Here is a 22,527-nt window from a genome sequence, read left to right as displayed (position 1 = left end):
TCCTTTCTACTCCCACAAAGTATTTCTCATTCTCTCCTCCTCTCTCTCGATCTTTCCTGTTCCTCCCCTCTCCTCTTCTTGCTTCTCACATCTTCCTTCCCACTCCTCTCCCTTCCCTCCTCTTTTTCTCCCCACCTCCTCCTCTTCCTTACTAGTTTTCAATTCTTCCCCCCTTAAAACTTCAACCAGTTCTTTCCCCTTCTCTCCTCTTCCTTCCTCATTATCTTTTCACATTCTAGCTTTCCTATCCTCCTCTCTCCCTTCCCTTTCTCCCCACCTCAAATCCTCCTCATCCCTAATAGCTTTCAATTCTTTTCTCCTTTTCACTCTTTCAAATTATTCTCCCCTCCTCGTCTCTTTTCCTTCTCTCCTCCCCTATCTCTTTCCTCCCCCTCCCCCTCCTACGCCGGCTCAGTGGCTGGGGGAGGGGCTTATGGCTGTAATCGGATCCGGAACAAGAAAAAAAGATCTGGAATAAAGCAATGGGAAAAAGGCGAGAAGGAAGAGGGAAGGATGAGCAGGGAGAGGGGAGGAGGAGGGATAGGAGAGGGAATGAGTGGAGAAAGCAGGGAGAGGAGGGGAGGAAACGGAAGAGAATCAGGGAGAGGGAAATGGGACGAAGAGAGAGGGGGGAAAAAGGCAGGAGAAAAGAGGAGGATCTGATTAATTTTACCGCAAAGACTGAGTGATTAAATGAATACAGGGATGGGTGATAAAATCAATGAATGAATACAAAGATTGATGGATTAAGGATGAAGAAGGATGGGCTAATATGAAAAATATAAGTACGAACGAACAGACAAGCATTAACGAGTCGATGGACAATATTAATTTCGGTCATATACACATACTGAACACTAACACCTACATACATACATACACGTTCTCTCTCTCTCTCTCTCTCTCTCTCTCTCTCTCTCTCTCTCTCTCTCTCTCAACACATCAAAAGAAGACCAAAGTCATAATTATATCCGAAAACCAAATACATTAAACAACCCATCCCACCTAAGCTCCTCTAATTGGCAGGGGAGGCTTATAGGAAGACGAAAGTAGGAAAGCAATAACCCCCACCCCCTCTCTCCCTCCTCTCTCTCTCTGTCTCTCTCTCTCAAAAAACAGATGGAGAGTAATGAACTGGGCTCAGTACCTCAACACAGGAAGATCTGACGACTTACATGACAAATGGGAGTCACTGAATCAAAACTGCCATGACTGGACTTGATGTGATCTGTGTGTGTGTGTGTGTGTGTGTGTGTGTGTGTGTGTGTGTGTGTGTGTGTGTGTGTGTGTGTGTGTGTGTGTGTGTTCGGGTGAGAGAGAGAGAGAGAGAGAGAGAGAGAGAGAGAGAATCATTACTTCATTCAGCCTGCATCGCATTTTCCTCGGATGTTACAGTATATTTTTTATCTAGTCTTTTCATAGATTACATATTTTTTTTTTTTCCTCAGCAATATTCACTGATATCTTACTGAACCTCTCTCTCTCTCTCTCTCTCTCTCTCTCTCTCTCTCTCTCTCCCCCTGGTTTCTTCCTCCATCTCTTTGGGAAATCCGACGCTAAGTCAATACCTTGCCTTCTGAAGTTTAGAGGTGAAAGAGAGAGGGAAAGGGAAGAGAGAAAGGGAGAAGTGAAAAAGGAGAAAGAAGAGAGGCAAAAAGGGGGAGGAAGAAGTACAGGGAGAAGAAGGGAATGGAAGAGAAGAACTGAGGTAAGCGACGAGAGGATCCGGTAGAAGGAAGGAAGAAGGGGAAGGGAGGGAAAGACAGAGGCGGACTGAGAGGCCGGGAATAAGAAAGGATGAGAAAGCAAGAGGAAAGGATGCATGGACTGATGGATGGATAATAAGCTTCCAATTTACTGTAATATAATCGGGATGTGGGATTAAATTTTTCACTGCAAAAGTTAGACGGTTTTATTAGCCTTCCCTCTTCTTTAATTTTCCCTCCCTTCTTTCTATACTACCACCCCGCCAACCCACCCACCCTCCTTCCTTCCCCCCGTCCTCCCTTTCTTCCCATCTTCCTTTCTCCCTCCCTTTCATTCTTTCTTCTTCCTTCCGTCTCCTTCCTCATTTCCTCCCGCCATGCCGCACACGTACACACTTACACGGAATATGACTTACATGACATCCTACTTACACAGCCACTCCTGAACGCAAATCCCATTACCGTAAGTACGAATGAGCCCTTCAACGTGTACTTACGCCGGCACTTACACGCTGGGTGGTTTACGAGAGAGAGAGAGAGAGAGAGAGAGAGAGAGAGAGAGAGAGAGAGAGAGAGAGAACAAAGGAGGAGATGGAGGATGGGGAGATGGTGGAGAAGGAAAATTGAGAGGTAGAGAGGAAGGAGGAGAAGGTGATGTGGAAGAAGAAAGGGAAGTAGTAATAGTAACTGTGTGGGAGGGGGAGTAACTGTGTGGGAGGGGGAGTAACTGTGTGGGAGGGGCAGTAACTGTGTGGGAGGGGCAGTAACTGTGTGGGAGGGGGAGTAACTGTGTGGGAAGGGGAGTAACTGTGTGGGAGGGGCAGTAACTGTGTGGGAGGGGCAGTAACTGTGTGGGAGGGGGAGTAACTGTGTGGGAGGGGCAGTAACTGTGTAGGTTTAAAGGACCAGTTCAGCACGTGGTCGGTCAAAGTACCCGCAAAGTACTCATTAACAATTAATACTATACCCTTTTTACTCTAACCTGGCCTAAAATTATCACATCCCCATCTTGGTTGCTGATTTGTAACAGTAGATTAACATTGCAATATGATGCTTGTCATGAAGAAGTGCTATGGAATGGATACTGAGCCGTAGCATTGTCTTTTTCTATCACTGAGCTACGTGAAATAAGCTGCAAAAGGACGAAAATCTAGGCCAAGTTAAAGTAAAGGAATGCTAATGCAATTTCTGGCGTAATTATTAAATACCAATGAAACGTGTTTTGCTGATAACTATGCTAGAAATATACATACTGTTAAAGCTGACATATATACACGTGGCCTAATGAAGTGTATAAGCAAAGCTACATGTATACACGTGGCATAATGATGTGTATAAGCAAAGCTGATATGTATACACGTGGCATAATGATGTGTATAAGCAAAGCTGACATGTATACACGTGGCATAATGAAGTGTATACGCATCTCTGACCCAACTACACACTGACTATTCGCAACCACAAAATATCCCATTAAAAATCCCATAATATCCAGCTAAATATCCCATAATATCCAGCTAAAACTCCCAGACTAAATCATCAACCACGCTTAGAAAATTACATGTACGACACCGGCAGGTAGGTAGGTAAGCACTATCACAGCTGAACCATTCACTAACTGAACACCGATAATAAATGCCTTACTTCTAACATCGAACTAAGTACCACGTTAAGAAATGAACAAGTTTGACATAGGAAGGAAGTTACAGTAAGTGGTAATCATCAAACACCGTGCGCTCACTAACTGGACCAAGATCAATATGGCTGACCTTGGCGGTGGCGTCGGGGTGGCCGGCCAGTCCACCTTACGTCCTCAACGACCTCAGGCTGGCACCGTCTCTCCTCCACACCTTGAGACCCACGCCACCACCCGGCCAACGACAGCCGGCCACTCGTGTTCTTGAAGATGTCGCCAACACGCTCGGAAGACACAAATCACTCAACAAATAAAATACTTAGTCTGCAGTGGTGCCCGGGGTAAGAGACGATGGTGTGTGGGAGCAGGGCAGGTGGCAAGTGTCAGGGCTGACAACCTTTCCGGGTCAAAGCGTCAACATCCCACCAGACCACACCACTTCCTACGCATATCACACGGAATCACACATGCTACTAATTAATTTCTAAGCATACGAGTATGGGGCATAAAGAGCATATTTATCTACGAATTTTATGGACAACAAAACTTCTCCGTCCATCTGAAATATTGGTACACCTGATGCTTTGGACATGCGCGGTGCAGCAGCGGGTTTCAAGATGCTACCGATCCAATCTAAACCATATAAGCCATTTCCCACCTGCAATATACGTATAGATTTTACAAATATATAATTATAATACGAAGAGATTGTTAAGATATATAATGGGTACTGGTATAATACGTATATTTAATCATATTAAGCAACCACGCCTGTCCACACTCTCAACTTACCGAAGAAAAGGGGGGATGGGGAGGAGGGGTGGGGTGGGGAGGTGAGATCCAACTGCATCTGTTACGTTTTGTTTCATTACTCATAGTGATAAAGGCACGCGCTTGCTGGTGTGAGGCGTGAACGATAAAGCAGCCTTAGGGCAAACTTGGTGGAGGACTGAAGAAAAAGGACTACCTGCCGAGGAGACGAACGATCAGTACCCATTTGTGAACTATGATTACCATGAAGACTGGGTATCTTTCACTTGGTGTTTTATTTTTCGTAAAGATTCGCACTCGGCACAACTGATAGTGGATAAATATTTAAGCGTTACACCAGTCTAACATGATCTTCATATCTTCAAGTGATACACCAGTTAATATGAAGATCTTAGGTTCAGGAGAGATGCATACACCACTGACGATGCAGTAAATTTAGGCGTTTCGACAGGGACCAAGACTTTTACGAGAGAGTGAAATAAGGAGAGAAAGACTAAAGCCAAAACGTAGGTCACAGAATCAGATGGGAGGAGGGGGTTGTGTTTATAAGGTTTTCTGAGTCTTATTTGTGTGTGTGTGTGTGTGTGTGTGTGTGTGTGTGTGTGTGTGTGTGTGTGTTTTTAACTTCACTTCTCGTCCTCGTCGTCGTCCTCGTCTCTCTCCTCCTCCTCCTCCTCCTCATCATCATCATCATCATCATCATCCGTCTCCTCATCCTCATCCTCTTTGTACCCATAGGCTCATCTGAACATGATCCCTATGGACAACAGGCTTGCCTAGCGCTTCTCCAGCAGTCCACCATTTCCTCTCGGGGGATAGGGAAGAAGGTGAGGAACGTTTGTATTACCGTGAGAGTAAAAACAAAGAAGATGGACGACAAGGCTGGCTGGACGAGAAAGAGAAAGAAACAGGCGATAGGAACGGAAGTTTTACGGGAAACAATTCCTAGACGAGAAAAAAAAATGAAAATACGAATAAAGAAAAGGCAAAGGAAATGTAACTTGACTGGAGCATGGGAATCGGAAAGGAGATTATGAACTGAGGCTACAAGGAAACATGAGGAGTCGAGGAAAGAAATATGCAGGGAAAAGTGAAAGGAAAACTGAGGTTGACCAGACGAGGCCAATGTTACGGTGGCCGGTGCTAGTGAAATCCCTCCTAACAATATCTAATCCGTACTAATATCACTAATCCTACCCATATCTGTCCTATTTCAACTTCACCTAACCCAAACCAACCTAATCACATCTAAACCGATTTAATTTAGCCCAGTCTCACCTAACCTATCAATATTTGCTCGAATTGAACTCCGCCTGTCCTCGAATGACCTAATCCAACTTAAATTAACCCAACCTAATCTAACTTAACCTCACCTACCCCAGTCTAATTGTATTTAACCTCACAATCTCCCCTAACCTCCTCATACCTAACCTAACCAATTCTGACGCAGCCTAACCGCATCTAACCCTACCTAATCCTACCCAGTCTCACTTAACCATACCATACCCGACCTAACCCAACTCAATCAAGCCTAAAATGACCTAATCCAACCGAACCTAACCCAGCCTAACCCAGCCAAATAAAACCCAACCCAAAACCTATCCAAACCAACGTATTCTAAAGCAATCTAACCTAATCCGTCTATATCTAGTCGAACTGAACCCAACCCATCCAAAAATTACCTAATCAGACCAAACCCTGCCCAAAGTGACCTAACCTAACTTTCGATCGGCCGTAAATTCGCTAATAAAATTCTAAGAAATTTTGCTGCCTGAAAGTCTACGGATGTCACATTCCAAGTTTCGCCTGTTCTGTGTACTAGTACAGTATAAGTATTGTGTGTGTGTGTGTGTGTGTGTGTGTGTGTGTGTGTGTGTGTGTGTGTGTGTGTGTGTGTGCCGGTGGTTAGATGGTGTAGGTGGGATGCTGGTGGTGGGTTGGTGGTGGTAGGATGCTGGGGGTGGGTTGGTGGTGGTGGGATGCTGGGGGTGGGTTGGTGGTGGTGGGATGCTGGGGGTGGGATGCTGTTTTTTTTTTTTTATGTGACCGACTCTGGACATACGCTTCACAGCCTGCTTTCAAGGTCCAGTAGTCCTCCTACGTACCGCACACCTCTACATGTCATCACTTCGGCGCTAACACCCACCTTCCATACTGAATACATGCTAGGGCTGTCTCATACAGGACTGGTTTATTGGTATTAGCGGGGGTATTTTTACGACATGTCGGCGGGTCTTCTGGTAGAACAGTAAAGTCTGATTTTATGAAATTCAAATCCTTAAACTGTGGTGGGATGCTGGTGGTGGGATGCTGGTGGTGGGATGCTGGAGGGTTTGATAATGCTTATGTGGTGACTGCTTTATGTGCCTATAGTTACCTCAGCCAGTGAAGTTGAAGGAGGTTATGTATTCACCCTTGTCTGTGTCTGTCTATCTATCTCTCAGTCTGTCTGTATTTCTATCTGTCTATCTATATGTCTGTCTGTCTGTCTTTCTATCTGTCTATCTATGGCCAAGATATATCAAAAACTTGCAATCGGCTTTCAATGGAATCTTGTAGGTAGGCGGGCACTGGGTCAAGAGAGAGACTATTCGATTTTTCATTAGATTTTTTCACTATTACGCTTTTGGCTCAATAAAAAGGAAAGTGGAAATCTAGGAATATACTGCACCTTAATGTGAAAATCTGGACAAATTTCTCCATAACAAAATATAAATAAAATTAATCTTTTTCTTGACTTGAAAACATGAGTTAACTTCGCTTCAGTTTTTTTTTTTCTGCATCCAGGATCGTACTGTAAGCTGCTTTGGAAATTCTTTACATCTCTTCCTTAGCGATTTAATCAGCACATTACACCACAACACCCTCTTTTATGAGAGAGATGTAAACTCTGCCGATATGAAGACGATTTTAATAGCTTACAAGAAAATGTTAAGACGTGCTATGCAAAAATAAATAGCTAAGGAAGGGGCACTGAGAAGACTCCAGGGCTTCCTAAAATACTGCCCTGTTTCCAAAAGGCGTATGACACGGAAATTTGACTTAGCTTTTAACATCAGTGGGAGCTGGATGGATGGATGGATGGCTGGATGGATGGATGGATGGCTGGATGGATGGATGGATGGGGAATCGTGGATCTTTAACTGCTGACCAAGTTCTTGCAGTTCCGTCCGTCCGTCCACCTACCGACAAAAATCATCATCATTATCTTCATTATCATTATTATAATTGTCATTATTATTATTATTACCATTACTATCATTATCATAACTACAATCATCATCACCATCATCTTCGTTAAAATTTGTTATCATGACTGTTATCATCATCATCATCATCATCATCACCACCGTTATCCCAACTCTGTTACCTCGTACTGAAGTTAAATCATCATTATCATCAGCATCAACATCATTATCATCATCATCATCATCAATATCATCTTTATCATCATTAATATCATCATCATCATCAGGCCCTGACATTACCACTGGAGGATTAGGACCCCTCTCATCTTTCTCCACTCTGATACATTGGTTGTTAGCCTCTTCCCATATCGGTGGATCTGCGAGTTTCATCTATCTTGTTCCCTGTGTACCTCTTCCTCTCACTCCATCTCTGGCCTGCCATTCAGTTACGCTGCCTGTCCGTCTGTTGCCTGCTCTGTGGAAGATGTGACCAGAGGAGTGAGTGTGAAGGTACCTGGAAACAAGCTCAGAATTACGAGATGCGGGAGCTTCAAACCCCTTTGTTTAATCCCCTTGGTTTGGTGTGGTGTGGTGTGGTGAGAGGGTTTTGTGGTGTAGTGTGGTAGAGAGGGAGGTTGTGTGGTGTAGTGTGGTGAGGGGATTGTGTGGTGTGGTTTGTGTAGGGTTGTGTGGTGTGGTGTGTGGAGGGTTGTGTGGTGTGGTGTGTGGAGGGTTGTGTGGTGTGGTGTGTGGAGGGTTGTGTGGTGTGGTGTGTGGAGGGTTGTGTGGTGTGGTGTGTGGAGGGTTGTGTGGTTATAAGTGGTGTGGTGTGGTGTGGGAGGGTGGTTTTATGTGATGTGGTGTGGTGTGGGAGGAGGAATTTTTGTGGTGTGGTGTGGTGTGGGAGGGTGGTTCTGTGTTGTGTGGGAGTGTGATTTCGTGTCGTGTAGTGTGAGAGATTGGTGTGGTGTGGTGTGATACGGTGTGGGAGGGTGGTATGGTATGGTGTGGTGTGAGGGGGTGATGGTGTGTGACTTAATGTGGAGTTGGTAGAACGTAACTTGGCTTCACTATAATCTCTAAAACCTATATGAGTACAACACCTGTCATACGAAAATGATTAGTGAGAAGCAGAAGGTCAGGGCCGGTCCTAGAGCTACTGTGATAAAATGTAGATAATCATGTGTTGTATCCTTAAAATAAAAAAAGGGTATGTGGGCTTAATTCTTCCATTTAAATAAAGACCAAAATATATGTATTACTTCACTCATATTCATCCACTTTCTAACGATACATAAAGAGACGATGATCAGTGACTTCTGAAACCCCATAATGTGATCTATGGGATGTAATATGCTTTACATAATACAGCGTAAGTGTCTCGTAACTGTATAGGTAAAAGGTCCTATATTCTTGGCCTTATATTTACCCTTGAAATAAAACTATGACTGTGTGGAAATAATTCTATCACTTGAATAACTATGGTATCATCAACCAAGATATACATACACGAACATAAGCAAGCACACACACACACACACACACACACACACACACACACACACACACACACACACACACACACACACAATGCTCAGTCACTAAAACACGTAGTTAAACAGAAAGGAACGCGAGAGGTGACTCAGCCAATGACTTGAAAATCGTCGTCTTTTTCATCATCGTCGTCGTCTTCGTTGTCGTAATCATCATCATCATCTTCCTCGTCATCATCATCATCATCATCATGATCATCATCGTCAGCAGCAGCAGCAGCAGCATGTCATCATCATCCCAGCACTGTTAAAAATGTGGTACAAAAGATATATCAGTATCATAACCTTTATCATCATATTCATCACCATCATCTAACCTTGTTTTAGAGTTTGCACGGAGTTACATCATCATTTCAGCATCAACATCATTATCATCATCAATCAGGATCATCATCATCATCATCATCATCATCATCATCATCATCATGATCATGATCATCATCATCATCATCAATCATCTTCATCATCATCATCATCATCATCATCATCATCATTATCAGCTTGTGATACACCACTGCAGGATAAGGACCCCTCTCACCTTTCTCCACTCTGATCCATTGCCTTGTTCCTTCCGATATCGGTGGATCTGCGCGTATCATCTCTAGTTCTCTGTGTACCTCTTCTTCTCACTCCATCTCTAGCCTGCCATTCAGTTACGCTGTCTGTCCCTCTGTTGTCTGTTCTATGGAAGACGTGACCTGAGGAGTGCGCGTGCAGTGATCTGGAAACCAAGAGACAAATATGTGTTTCGTCATCATAGCTATACCCTGTTCACTCTAACTTGGAGTAAAATTGCAATCTCTTTCTTAAATAAAGTGCTGTGACAAGGGGTTAACACTAGAATATGGTGCTAGTCACGAAGAAGTGGTATGACAAATATGCTTGGCCATAGTACTGCCTTATTCTGTTACTGAGCTATGGAAAATGAGCTGCAACCGGACGACTATCTTCGTCTATAAAAAATGAGTATCATACAGTCTAATCGTGTGTGTGTGTGTGTGTGTGTGTGTGTGTGTGTGTGTGTGTGTGTGTGTGTGTGTGTGTGTGTGTGTGTGTGTGTGTGTGTGTGTGTGTGTGTGTGTGTATTAATGGATGCGTTCATAAATGTGTCCACATGAGTATTCATAAATGTGTGTGCATCAGTGTGTGTACTCATCAGTGTGTGCATCAGTGTGTGTATGCATCAGCGTCTGTGTGCATCAGTGTGTGCATACATTGTCGTGTGCGTGTATCAGTGTCTGAATGCATCAATGCGTGCGTGCATCCATGTGTGTGCATCGGTGTATTTGTGCCAGCGTGTGTGCGTGCATCACTGTATACGTGCAACAATGGCTGCATGAATCAGTATGTGTGTATTGAAACATATGTGGGTGCTTGTTTCCAGGAGCATAAACTTTGTAAATATAGGTAAATTAAGTGCGCCTTGGTGCATTCCGTGTATGTATGTATGTATGCATGCATGTATGTATGTGTGTGTCCAGGTGTGTACATGTGTGCACGTGGGTGTGCGTCTGAGTATATGTGTGTGTTGTGTTTGTGTGTTTTTTTGAGCAGATGCGTGTGTACGTGAATGCACTTACAGCAGATTTACGACTACAGAACTAAGCTTGTTTTTGCCAACACGTTCTCACCCTAAAATACAAGACTCAGTAGTCACTTTATATTCAAGTTCTGATCTGTACTGCTGCGTGCACAGAGACAAAGGGGAAACAAACCATGTCCACCAATCTGATCGGCACGAGAATCCACAGGACGATACTTACTTATTTCACTGGTACTGAGACGCCAGGACTGAGATGCTGCACGGCTCCCTTCCCTCACACACTGCCCCCTTGTCTCATCAAATTGACGTGTATTACTTTTATTTTTTACTTGTCTTTAGCCTATGATACATTCTGGCTGTCAGCAAGATATCCTTGTGTCCTAATGTCATTACCTTAATGACTAAAAACAGCAAAATCCAACGCTTACCTCTGGAGATTGAGTCAACGTATCCTTACCTTCCCATCTCCTTTACTCACTGATACCTTCTTCGTCTCACCGACAAATACACTTGTTACCCATATTTTTTACATGTCTTTAGCTTATAACACTCCCTGGCTGCCACTAATATATTTTTGTGTCCTAGTTTACCCCCCTGAATGGCTAATAACAGCAAATTCCAACACGTACCCACAAGAAAGCGCCGACGTTCCCTCTCCCTCTCGTCGTCCGGCGGCCACTGACTGACAGAGGCAAGCAGCGAGTCCTACCAAGCTTAGAATCTTTGCTTAGCTACTCTTATAGCCAAAAGATGGTATGGTGACCCTCTCATGACAGGGATTACTCTAGTGTTCCATCCCAGCTAATCCTAAACGCTTTGATCCACCCGAGAGTAAAGCATAGGAAACAGAGTGTGTAAAAATACGGGTTCTCTCTTCATTCTGACTTGCCGTAAGTGCTTGGGATAGATTAAAAGCATCTACTTGCCCGAGTGCCAGGGGGTTAACTCACCCTCTTCAGGCCCACAGTGGGGGGCGGAGGGACGTTGGTTACAAGATTGTGACAACGTGAGTTAACTTTTACCTGGTCGTGGTGTAGTGGTATGCTGCTTGGCTGTCACCTGAGAGTCCTGGGTTCGATTCCCGGCATATTGGATGTGGATGTGGTTGAGAAGATTAGGAGAAATACACTGAAGTGGTTTGGACATGTGAAGAGAATGGAAAATGAAAGACTGACTAAGAGGGTGTATGTAGGTGAGGTGGAGGGAGGGAGAGGGAGAGGTAGACCGAGGATGAGGTGGAGGGATGGAGTTGAGAGGTATATGAGGGAGGGGGGGTGAGTTGGGGGGAGGGTAGTCAAATGGTGGGTGACAGAGCGACTTGGAGGCGTTTTGTTTATTCAACTTTGTTTGTTTATTCAACTTGGGCAACGTATCTGCTAATGAATCTTGGGCAGGATATCTGGTACACAAGGCTGTATCTACTGCCATCTTTCTAGTTCTAGTATTTTCCACGAAGCTCTTACACAATCGTCCAGAGAGAGCTAAATAAACAAAAAACGTATGCTATACTGAGGAAGAGGCAATCGTGACTATAAAGGGTGCTATTCTTAAGCAGTCCACCCTCAGTCACACGAGAAGTGAAACATACAAACACAAAGTTTCAGTCACACAAGGCACACACAAAATATATAAAATAGACGAAACACGAAGCGAACACACACACACACACACACACACACACACACACACACACACACACACACACACACACACACACACAAAACCACGCCCACCTCCTATGATATTTGACTTTGGAAGGACGGACCAACAATAGACCGTAATGCATAAACCAATTTATATAGGCCTAGTCTCAACTAACCTATCTATATTTGCTCTAACTGAACCCAGCCTAACCTCGAATGACCTAATCCAACCCAAATTAACCCAGCCTAATCTAACTTAACCTCATCTAACCCAGTCTAATTGTTTTTAACCTCACAATCTCACGTAACATCCACATACCTAACCTAACCAATTCTGACGCAGCCTAACCGCATCTAACCCTAAAATATCCTACCCAGTCTCACTTAATCATACCATACCCGACCTAACCCAACCCAGTCAAGCATAAAATGACCTAATCCAACCGAACCTAACCCAGCCTAACCCAGCCAAATAAAACCCAACCCAAAACCTATCCAAACCGACGTATTCTAAAGCAATCTAACCTAATCCGTCTATATCTAGTCGAACTGAACCCAACCCAACCAAAAATTACCTAATCAGACCAAACCCTGCCCAAAGTGACCTAACCTAACTTTCGGTCGCCCATGAAATCGCTTTATAAGAAATTATGCTCTCTGAAAGTCTACGGGTGTCACATTCCAAGTTTCGCCTGTTCTGTGTACACGTAAAAGTGTGTGTATGTGTGTGTGTGTATGTGTGTGTGTGTGTGTGTGTATGCGTTCATGGATAACTAGATGTATTTAAAGATATGGCTACGTATATAGAAATAGAACTTTGTGTGTCGGGTTATGGATATGTATGTGTTGATGAATCGACGTTTGTGAAGATGTTATCGTGTATGAATGAGTGAATGTGGGGCTACGTGTGTTGATGTGGAACAACTTTTGTTAATGTGAGGTTGGGGTTACGTAGGTGGAGGTACAGCTGTGTGTTGAGGTTACATATGTAGAGGAGTGGGTGTTTGTGTGGAGGGATGGCGTGTATCCTTGGAGGCGAGGCTATGCAGACCTGTGGCTGTTTGTCTGGAGGTGTGGTAGGATGTTGGTGTGGTTCTATGTTACGTTGTCTTTGTCTTTATGTCTGTGTTTTCGAACGTGTTCATGTGTGTGTGTGTGTGTGTGTGTGTGTGTGTGTGTGTGTGTGTGTGTGTGTGTGTGTGTGTGTGTGTGTGTGTGTGTGTGTGTGTGTGTGTGTGTGTGTGTGTGTGTGTGTGTGTGTGTGTGTGTGTGTGTGTGTGTGTGTGTGTGTGTGTGTGTGTGTGTGTGTGTGTGTGTGTGTGTGTGTGTGTGTGTGTGTGTGTGTGTGTGTGTGTGTGTGTAAGGCTGACCATGGCGGCTAACACACCAACAAGTAAACACATTAAGAGTTTAATTAATAATTCTGTTGATGATGTTAAAGTCGGCAATGAATCTTTAAAGCAATCAATTTCTAACTCTACATCTTCTAGAAGCCTAATTTATAATGTGTTGAACCCTACCTTAACAGTTCACGAGATCTATAAATGTCGTGGTAAAACTAGTGAGGTACACAGAATGGCATTTAGTCGGCTGCGAGTAATCAGTCACAATCTGGCTATTGAGACGGGCCGTTGGAATCGGCGTGGACGGGGACGTCTCCCGGTAGCAGAGCGGTTCTGTCCATGTGGTGCTGTGCAAACAGAGTTGCATGTACTGGAGGTGTGTCCACTGACTCAGCACATACGTACAAGATATAACTTTACTTCCTGAGTCAAATCATTGGTGACGATGCTCAGTTTCCTATTGAGGAGATAGCGTATAAGGTCCTTTCCTGTTTTGGCTACTGTGTACTACAATGTTTACCATAACCTATGTTATTTAAAGTGTATTTAATTCATTTTGTATGCTCTTATTCTAACCATGATATATCACTGGGATTTTTTTTTTCGTAAAAAACGTGATTGGTTACATTGTAGTTACATTTCTAATCAGAAGTGTAATGATTTCCATCTTTCATTAAGGCTATATAGATGCACTGATCAACCCTTTAATACTTCGCTTGTTTTGTGGACCATAATTGTTTGCTAATATCTGATGTACTGTTTATCATTATCATGTTAAGGTTTATTGTTGCTTGAAATGTTGTATGTGTAACTGGATATTGTGGTCAATAAATACTTACTTACTTACTGTGTGTGTGTGTGTGTGTGTGTGTGTGTGTGTGTGTGTGTGTGTGTGTGTGCGCGTAGGTACGTGCGTGAGTGCGTGCGGGCATTAAAATGTCCGAGCATCATTGAGCCCATGCATCTGTGTGTGTGTGTGTGTGTGTGTGTGTGTGTGTGTGTGTGTGTGTGTGTGTGTGTGTGTGTGTGTGTGTGTGTGTGTGTGTGTGTGTGTGTGTGTGTGTGCGCATCATTGTGTGCGTGTATCTATGTGCTCGTATCTGAGTGTGCGTGTATCAGTGCCTGTGTGTATCAGCTCTTGTGTGTATCAGCGTCTGTGTGTATCAGCGTCTGTGTGTATCAGCGCTTGTGTATATCAGTGCCTGTGTGTATCAGTGTCTGTGTGTATGAGTGCCTGTGTGTATGAGTGCCTGTGTGTATCAGTGTCTGTGTGTATGAGTGCCTGTGTGTATGAGTGCCTGTGTGTATCAGTGTCTGTGTGTATGAGTGCCTGTGTGTATGAGTGCCTGTGTGTATCAGCGCCTGTGTGTATCAGTGCCTGTGTGTATCAGTGCCTGTGTATATCAGTGCCTGTGTGTATCAGTGCCTGTGTGTATCAGTGCCTGTGTGTATCAGTGCCTGTGTGTATCAGCGCCTGTGTGTATCACTGTGTGCGTATATTATTGTGCGTGCGTGCTCTGATCAGTGCTTGTGTCAGTGTTTGCGTGAATGAATACGTGCGTGCATTAGTGTGTGCCTGCTCCGTGTGAGCGTATATAGTGCGTACATGCCGCAGGGTGTGCGTGCGTCAGTGTGTACGTTGTGTGTACGTGATCAAAGTGTACGTGTTCAGTATGTGCGTGTTCAGTGCTTGCGTGTTGAGTGCGTGCGTGTTTACTGTGTGCGTATTGAATATGTGCGTGTTTATTGTGTGCGTTCTTAGTGTGTGCGTTCTTAGTGTGTGCGTACTTGTGTGCGTGCTCTTTGCGAGTATATACTGTGTGTATATCAGTGTGTAACTCAAACTGTCTGCATGTTTGTAAGAGTGAAGGTATGCAAAAATTTAATGATGATGACGATGATGATGATGATAATGATGATGAAGATAATGACGATGACTGAGGCATCTGTCAGTAGATAGTAGTAGTAGATAGATGATGATGATGATGATGATGATGATGACGATGATAATGATGATGATGATGGCTATTATGTTGGTTATGGTGGTGGTGGTGTGGTGATTTTGATGATGATAATGATGATGATGATGGCTATTATGTTGGTTGTGGTGGTGTGGTGATTTTGATGATGATGATGATGATGATGACGATGATGATGATGATGATAATGATGATTGATGATGATGATGATGAGGATGAGGATGAGGATGATGATGATGATAATGATGATGATGATGATGATTTTTTTCTAGTTCTTTTTAATCCGGAAACTTTTATGTTATCTAGGATGATTCTGTACTGTACTCCTTTCACCTTAACTTGGCCCAAATTTTCGTCCATTTGCAGTTTATTCCACGCGTCTCAGTTGCGTCTTTGAAACAGCACTTGTTCGTGACTAGCATAATATTCTATTGTTACAACTCTGCATTCGAGATAAAGGAATTGCAATTTTAGGCCAAGTTATAATAAAATGGGCATAGTGAAGGGGATGGGATGGAGGGATGAAGTAGAGAAGTATACGAGAGAGGCGGGTGTACGTTGGGGGGAGGGCAGCGAAATGGCACGGTACAGGGCGACATGGAGGCGATTTGTTTGTGGCCACCCGTTACGGGTTTAAGGCGTCTGGCTATAGATAACTAAACAATTTGGACTATAGCTCTAGGTGACGATACACGATTATTAAAATTACATTCATTTCCCTTATTTTCAACAATTTCTTTGGCCTACAACGCTTCCTGGCTGACCGTAAGATATCCCCGTGTCCTAATTTAGTCACCTTAATGGCAAAAACAGCAAAACCCAACACTTGCAGCAAGAGGAGAAGCCTACACACCATCACTATCCCCTAACCAGCAAAACGACGTCTATTGCCCTCGTCTTTTGGATCTATTTGACCTATGTCACTTCCTGGTTGGCAGCAAGATACCTCTGTGTCCTATCTGAATCATGTTAATGGCAAAAACAGCGAAATTTAACACCAAAACAGTAAAATTTAACACTTACATCAGGAGACGGAGCCAACGCAGCCTCACCATCTTATCGTCCGGGTACCGCTGACTGACCAATGGAATGCCATGTTTGTTCAGCCCAGAAACTTGTGTGAAACTTTACCCAACTACTTTTACAACCCCTAGAGGGCACGGAGGCCCTCTCATCTTCAGGGAAACTCTACTACTTTATTCTAGCTAATACAAGAGGCTATTATGCACCTGTGAGCTATTTATAAATGTCTGAGAACGTTAATGCTGTAAATATTAACCCTCCAATGATCGTGCAACTCTAGTACTTTTATTCTATTAGATTCCAGACGATGTTATTCAGCTGGGAATGGGTCTTAGGAGCCTGGGTGCATAAGAGAAAACCGTCGTAGAGGAAGCATCAGGGACCGTAGCAAATAAAGTCAGAAATTATACTTAGATGTTTACCATACTCTATTCACTTTCACTTTGTCTAATATTGCCATCTCCTCACCTTAAATGCTGAGCTGTAAGGATACATTAACACTAGAATATAAAGCAATACTCTCTCTTTTCCCTAAATGGACCTACAATTACCATCTCTCCATCTTGAATGCTGAGTTGTAACAACAGATGAACACCAAAACATGCTACTAGTCAGGAAGAAGTGCTATGTAAAGGATGTAGAGCCATACCATTGTCATTTCCTGGCACTGGACTACGTGAAATGAGTAAAATGACCTACACAGGGATGGAAAACCGGCCCGTGTTAAAGGAAGACCTGTATAGTCACGAAAAGGTGATATGGAATGGATACAGAATTTCACTTTAACTTGGCCTAAAATTGCCATCTCTCCATCTTGAATGCTGAGCTGTAACAAGAACCTGACGATACAATATGATGCTAGTTACGAAAAAGTTGCTGTGCGAGGGATGAAGAGCTGTGGTATTGTCTTCTTCAGCCTGTAATCAGCTTTGGGAAATAAGCATCAAAATGAAGATCTCAGCCATGTTAAGTCTGATAAGCTATACATACAGCCTAATGGAACGCTCTGATAAAAATTACAGCTATAAACTCATTCTACAACTCCCTAGCACCTCTTCCTTAGCCATTTATTTTGTGTGTGTGTGTGTGTGTGTGTGTGTGTGTGTGTGTGTGTGTGTGTGTGTGTGTGTGTGTGTGTGTGTGTGTGTGTGTGTGTGTGTGTGTGTGTGTGTGTGTGTGTGTGTGTGTGTGTGTGTGTGTGTGTGTGTGTGTGTGTGTGTGTGTGTGTGTGTGTGTGTGTGTGTGTGTGTGTGTGTGTGTGTGTGTGTGTGTGTGTGTGTGTGTGTGTGTGTGTGTGTGTGTGTGTGTGTGTGTGTGTGTGTGTGTGTGTGTGTGTGTGTGTGTGTGTGTGTGTGTGTGTGTACAATCTTATTAGTGTGACGTGTGGGTGTGTCGTCTTGTGTGTATATTTGAAGTACATGTGTAAGTAATTGTAAACAGTCTTCTCAGTATGACGTGTGTGCGTGTGTGTATCGGACGTTCATGTATAGGTGAGTATGTGCGTGTGTTTGACGAATACGTGTAGGTGCCTACACGTGTATATGTACGTGTATGCGTCGTGATGTGTGCGTGTGTATATATTATATACTTTATATATATATATATATATATATATATATATATATATATATGATGGTAGTGAAGCATGTGTAAGAGTAAATGGGCATCTGAGTGAATGGTTCACAATGGGTGTGGGCGTGGGAAACGGTTATTTGATGTCCCCATGTTTGTTCAATATATTACATGGATGGGGTGAAGAGAGAAGTAAAAACACGAGTAATGGAGAGAGGGATGGCGTTGGTAATGAATGGTGATGGATGGAATATCTCCAGTTCGTTGTATGCTGATGATGCAGTACTGCTTGCAAGTACTTGACAAGAACTTGGTAGGCTAGTGCAGAGTTTTGCTGATGTCTGTGAGCGTCGTGCCTTGAGAGTAAATGTAGAAAAAAGTAAAGTGATGGTAAATGAGAGAGAAGGTGACTCCCAGTGTGATGTTACAGTGAATGGAGAGAGACTGGAATTGGTGAGAGAGTTCAAATACCTGGGAACAGTGACAGAAAAAAAGAGGAAAATGTGCAAAAGAAGTTGAAAGTAGAGTGACACAAGGAAGAAATGTAACTGGTGCAATGAAGGCCTTGATAAGAAATAGAGGCTTGAGGGTTGCAGCTGCACGAGGCTTACATGAAGGAGTGTGTGAGACTATGGTGTGGCATGGAAATGAAAAGTCAAGAGTGAGAGCAGTGGAGATGGGACTGCTGAGGACTGCTGAGGAACGTATGTGGGGTACAGAGAGTGGATAGGATACGAAGTAATGTGATTCGTGAAAGATGTGGAGTGAAAAAATCTGTGGACACCAGATTTATCACAGTTCCTTAGGTATGGTGCAATACCACACTGAATACAGTATTCCACCTTTGTCTCTTCTTGTTCGTTGTTTTTTTGCTATGTCTGAATCTGGAAACACTGAAATGAATTGCTCCGCATCATCATTTGTACTTGCAAAAGAATAATTGGAGCTGATAACCATCAAAGCTTGAATAGCTTTTTCTTCGAGAATCAAGGTCCAAATGAAATTGAGGAATTGAAGAAGGGAAGGGCAGGAGGAAGTGGTTCATACAATGAGGGTGGAAAGGTTACAAGAGGATGGAAAAAGGCAGAATATAAGAGAGAAGTAGAGGAGCGATTGGGTAAATATGGATTGTAGCAGATGGGGGACGTGGAAGGTGTGTGCAAGATATTCACAGAAGAAATCTGTGCAGCATGTGAGGTGGTGTGTGGGATGAAGAGAAGTTTCAAGCATAGGCTAGATAAGCATATGACAAATAAGGGGTGGATATAGAAAAAAGGAAATCTTATAACCAATACTAATTCACAATTTTTCCTTTTCAGGTTACACTATGATAGTGTCTATTCTCCTTTCACACTTTCCTGTAAAATGTCCACGCCAGTTTTTCTATACTGCGTGGTGTTCTTTCTGACTTTTTCCTGCCGGCTTCGGTTGGAGGGTTTGGAGGGAGGGGGAGAGCCTTCGTCTTTGCTATCCTTATCTCATTCTAGTAGTTCAGTTACTCTTCTAGGAGCTGCCTAGCATGGGCCAACCGGCCTACTGCAGTTATCCTCTCTTCTTATGTTCTTATGTCGCCCTGTCCCCCGCCATTTCACTGCCCTGCTCCCAACTCACACCTCCCTCTCTCATATATCTCTCCACACCATCCCTCCATCTCACCCTCGGCCTCCCCCTCCCTCTCCCCCCCTCCACCTCACTCACATACACTTTCCTCGTCAGTCTCTCACCCTCCATCTGATTTCCTTATGGTAAGTAAAATAATGTGATAGAAAATATTAGGGTAATAAACAGAGGTGGATTGGCCTTGTGGAGAAGATGGAGACTGAGACACTAGCCAGGACAGTGTGTGTGAGTGAGGTGGAGGAGGGCAGAGGGAGGGGCAGACCAAGGATGAGATGCAGGGATGGAGTAGAGAGTTATATGAAAGACTGGGGTGTACGCTGGGGGAAGGGCAGTGAAATGGCAGGGTACAGGGCAACTTGGAGACAGTTTGTTTGTTGGCATCCCTTACGGGATTAAGGTATCTGGCAACAGATAGATGGAAAAAATAATGTCTTATTTGTCTGGCTGTAGATAGGTAGATAGACAGAATAAAATACTGGGCCTTACTTGTAACAAAGGCTTTTTGTATCCTGGCTCCCTCTCTGCACCATCTTCACCTTGTTCTTCAGTTTACTCACCAGACTGCCGCCTTCTTGCATCACCTTAGCCACATCTTTCGTCTCTTTGGTTATCTTTTAGACTTCCTCTTCTGCTTCCTTCATCCTGCAAAATCAATTTTCATAATCAGTACAACATTGTCATTTACAGTTGTATTTTTGGTGGATTTGGATATTTCTCAGCACCACTTTTTGTGCCATTTATTGTGCACATCTCATCTCAGTGTGCTTTTGTAAATTACTGATGCCAACACTGTTACTATACAAGCACCATAAATAACAGTACACAATGTTGACGTGTAATATACAAAAAGGGTTGTTATGAGGGAAGGTTGTATATGAGAGAGGGGGTTCTGAGCTGAGGACAGGACAGTGAAATGGCAGGGGACAGGGCGATATGGAGGCGATTTGTTTGTGGCCACCCACTATGGGATTAAGGCGTCTGGAGATAGATGGATAGATAGGCTGTTAAGGAAGAGCTGTTATCAAGCCTTCCTGTGCCCCCTACACCATTTAACACTTTGACCAGACCTGATCCACTGCAGTTTTTATTCATGCTAACACCAAAGCATTTTATAAAACTAAAACAATTACTAGCAGTCACAGGCTTACAAAAACTAATTCAAAGTAACTTTCTCTGCAAATGGTCCATCTAAAAGTTATATTTAGGCAAACACTACATGATTTTACTCAGGCTCACACTAGTGCATAATAGATGCTGACATACAGTACGTCAAGTAATACAGCATTAGTACAGGTACCTCAGGTTAAAGAAAAAAAAAAAAACAGCATACATTCTAAAGTGGTATTTCCCTCCTCAGTTAGCTCAAGTGCTATTAAAAGTGTGACAGTCTGCCTCTCACATCCCTACCCCCGACGTTCACACTTCACACTTTCCGTACCCAACTGTCATCCTCCATCCTCTCCACATGTCCAAACCATCTCAATCTACCCCTCATCACCACAACACCAATACACTCCAGTCCCAACCTTCCTCTCAACTCTTCAATCATAAACCAGCCCCCCAGGCCTCACATCCAAGGACACACTACACATCCTTTTAATCACTGTCATTTCTGTATATTTGAGCCTACAGATCTCGTCTTCCTTTACTGCCCAGGTCTCACTACCATACAGCATTACACTGCTAACACATGCTGCATACAAAGGTCCCCTAGCATGGAGGGAGAGCCCTCTCAATGTCAGAGGAGGCAACAGCTCCCTGAACTTCTTCCAACCACTCCTCACTCTGGCCACAGACCTAACTCCAGTCCCACCTCAAGCACATAACATGTCTCCCAAATAAGAAAACTCTTCCTTATACCCAAGAGGAGGAGGAGGAGGAGGAGCAAAAAGAAAAAGGAAATGATGAAAAGAAGGATGAGGATGAGGAAGAAAAGAGAAAGAGGGGGAAGAGCGCGAAGGAGGAGGAAGAAGTGGAGAATGATAAAGAGAAAGAGGAATGGAGAGGAAGACAAGGAAAGGAGAAAGAGAAGGAGAAAAAGGAGGAAAAAAGACGGAAGAGGAGGAGGAGGAGAGGACAGGAGAGGAAAGAAGGAGAGGAAGAGGAGGAGGAGGAGGAGGAGGAGGGGGAGAGGAAATGGGTGTAATAAGGCCGAGCTACACTGCTTAATACATGATAGGCCTACAGTCTTCCCCATACTTTTCAGCATTATAAAAACAATAAGAACAAGGATGACGAGGTTAATACAGTATAAAATGAAGAATAAAGAACAGTTATTAACACTACACCAATATTTCTAACTGTCTATAGCATGACGACTCCATCCCGAAAGAACAAACATACCGCCTCCTTATCGCCCTGTCCCCCGCCATTTCACTGCCCTCCCCCACAGCACACCTCATACACGTAGCCACTGGGGGGGCAGGGGGGCACTTTGCCCCCCATGGGAATATTTGGGGGAAATGCTGAAAGGGATTTTTGGCATAGTTCTTGTATGACAATACAATTTTCCTAATTTTACCACCTGTATATTAAACAATATTATCTGTTTCCAAAAATTTTATGTGGAAGCAATGATTTCCTTTGAAATTGAAAGCTAAATATAATAAAACCCTTGGGAAAAAAATGACCATTTATAAGTTAACAATTTCCCGTGTCACCGTAGATGACGTGGTTAATATTAGAGCTGTAATGATGTTTTGCACATGAAGCCTGATGAGGTGTAAAAATGGCCTTCCTGTCCCCTCAACTGTAGCCAGTTGCAAACAAAAACTGCACAATTATTACACACAATGAAACAAGCAGAATTTTCGAAGACTGCATGAAGCCATTTTGATCACCTCAGACTACTGTACATTATACACGGTAAGGTGTGCCAGGGGCCTCGTTTGAGTGGGGGACAGGGGGACTTGCTTCCTACCCCCCACACACACACACTTTTTGGAGCCTG

This window comes from Coenobita brevimanus, chromosome 51 (genome assembly GCF_032717465.1).
Source record: "Coenobita brevimanus isolate Jiangsu-jjx chromosome 51, ASM3271746v2, whole genome shotgun sequence".
Classification (NCBI taxonomy): domain Eukaryota; kingdom Metazoa; phylum Arthropoda; class Malacostraca; order Decapoda; family Coenobitidae; genus Coenobita; species Coenobita brevimanus.
Note: the sequence above shows the minus strand (reverse complement) of the source record.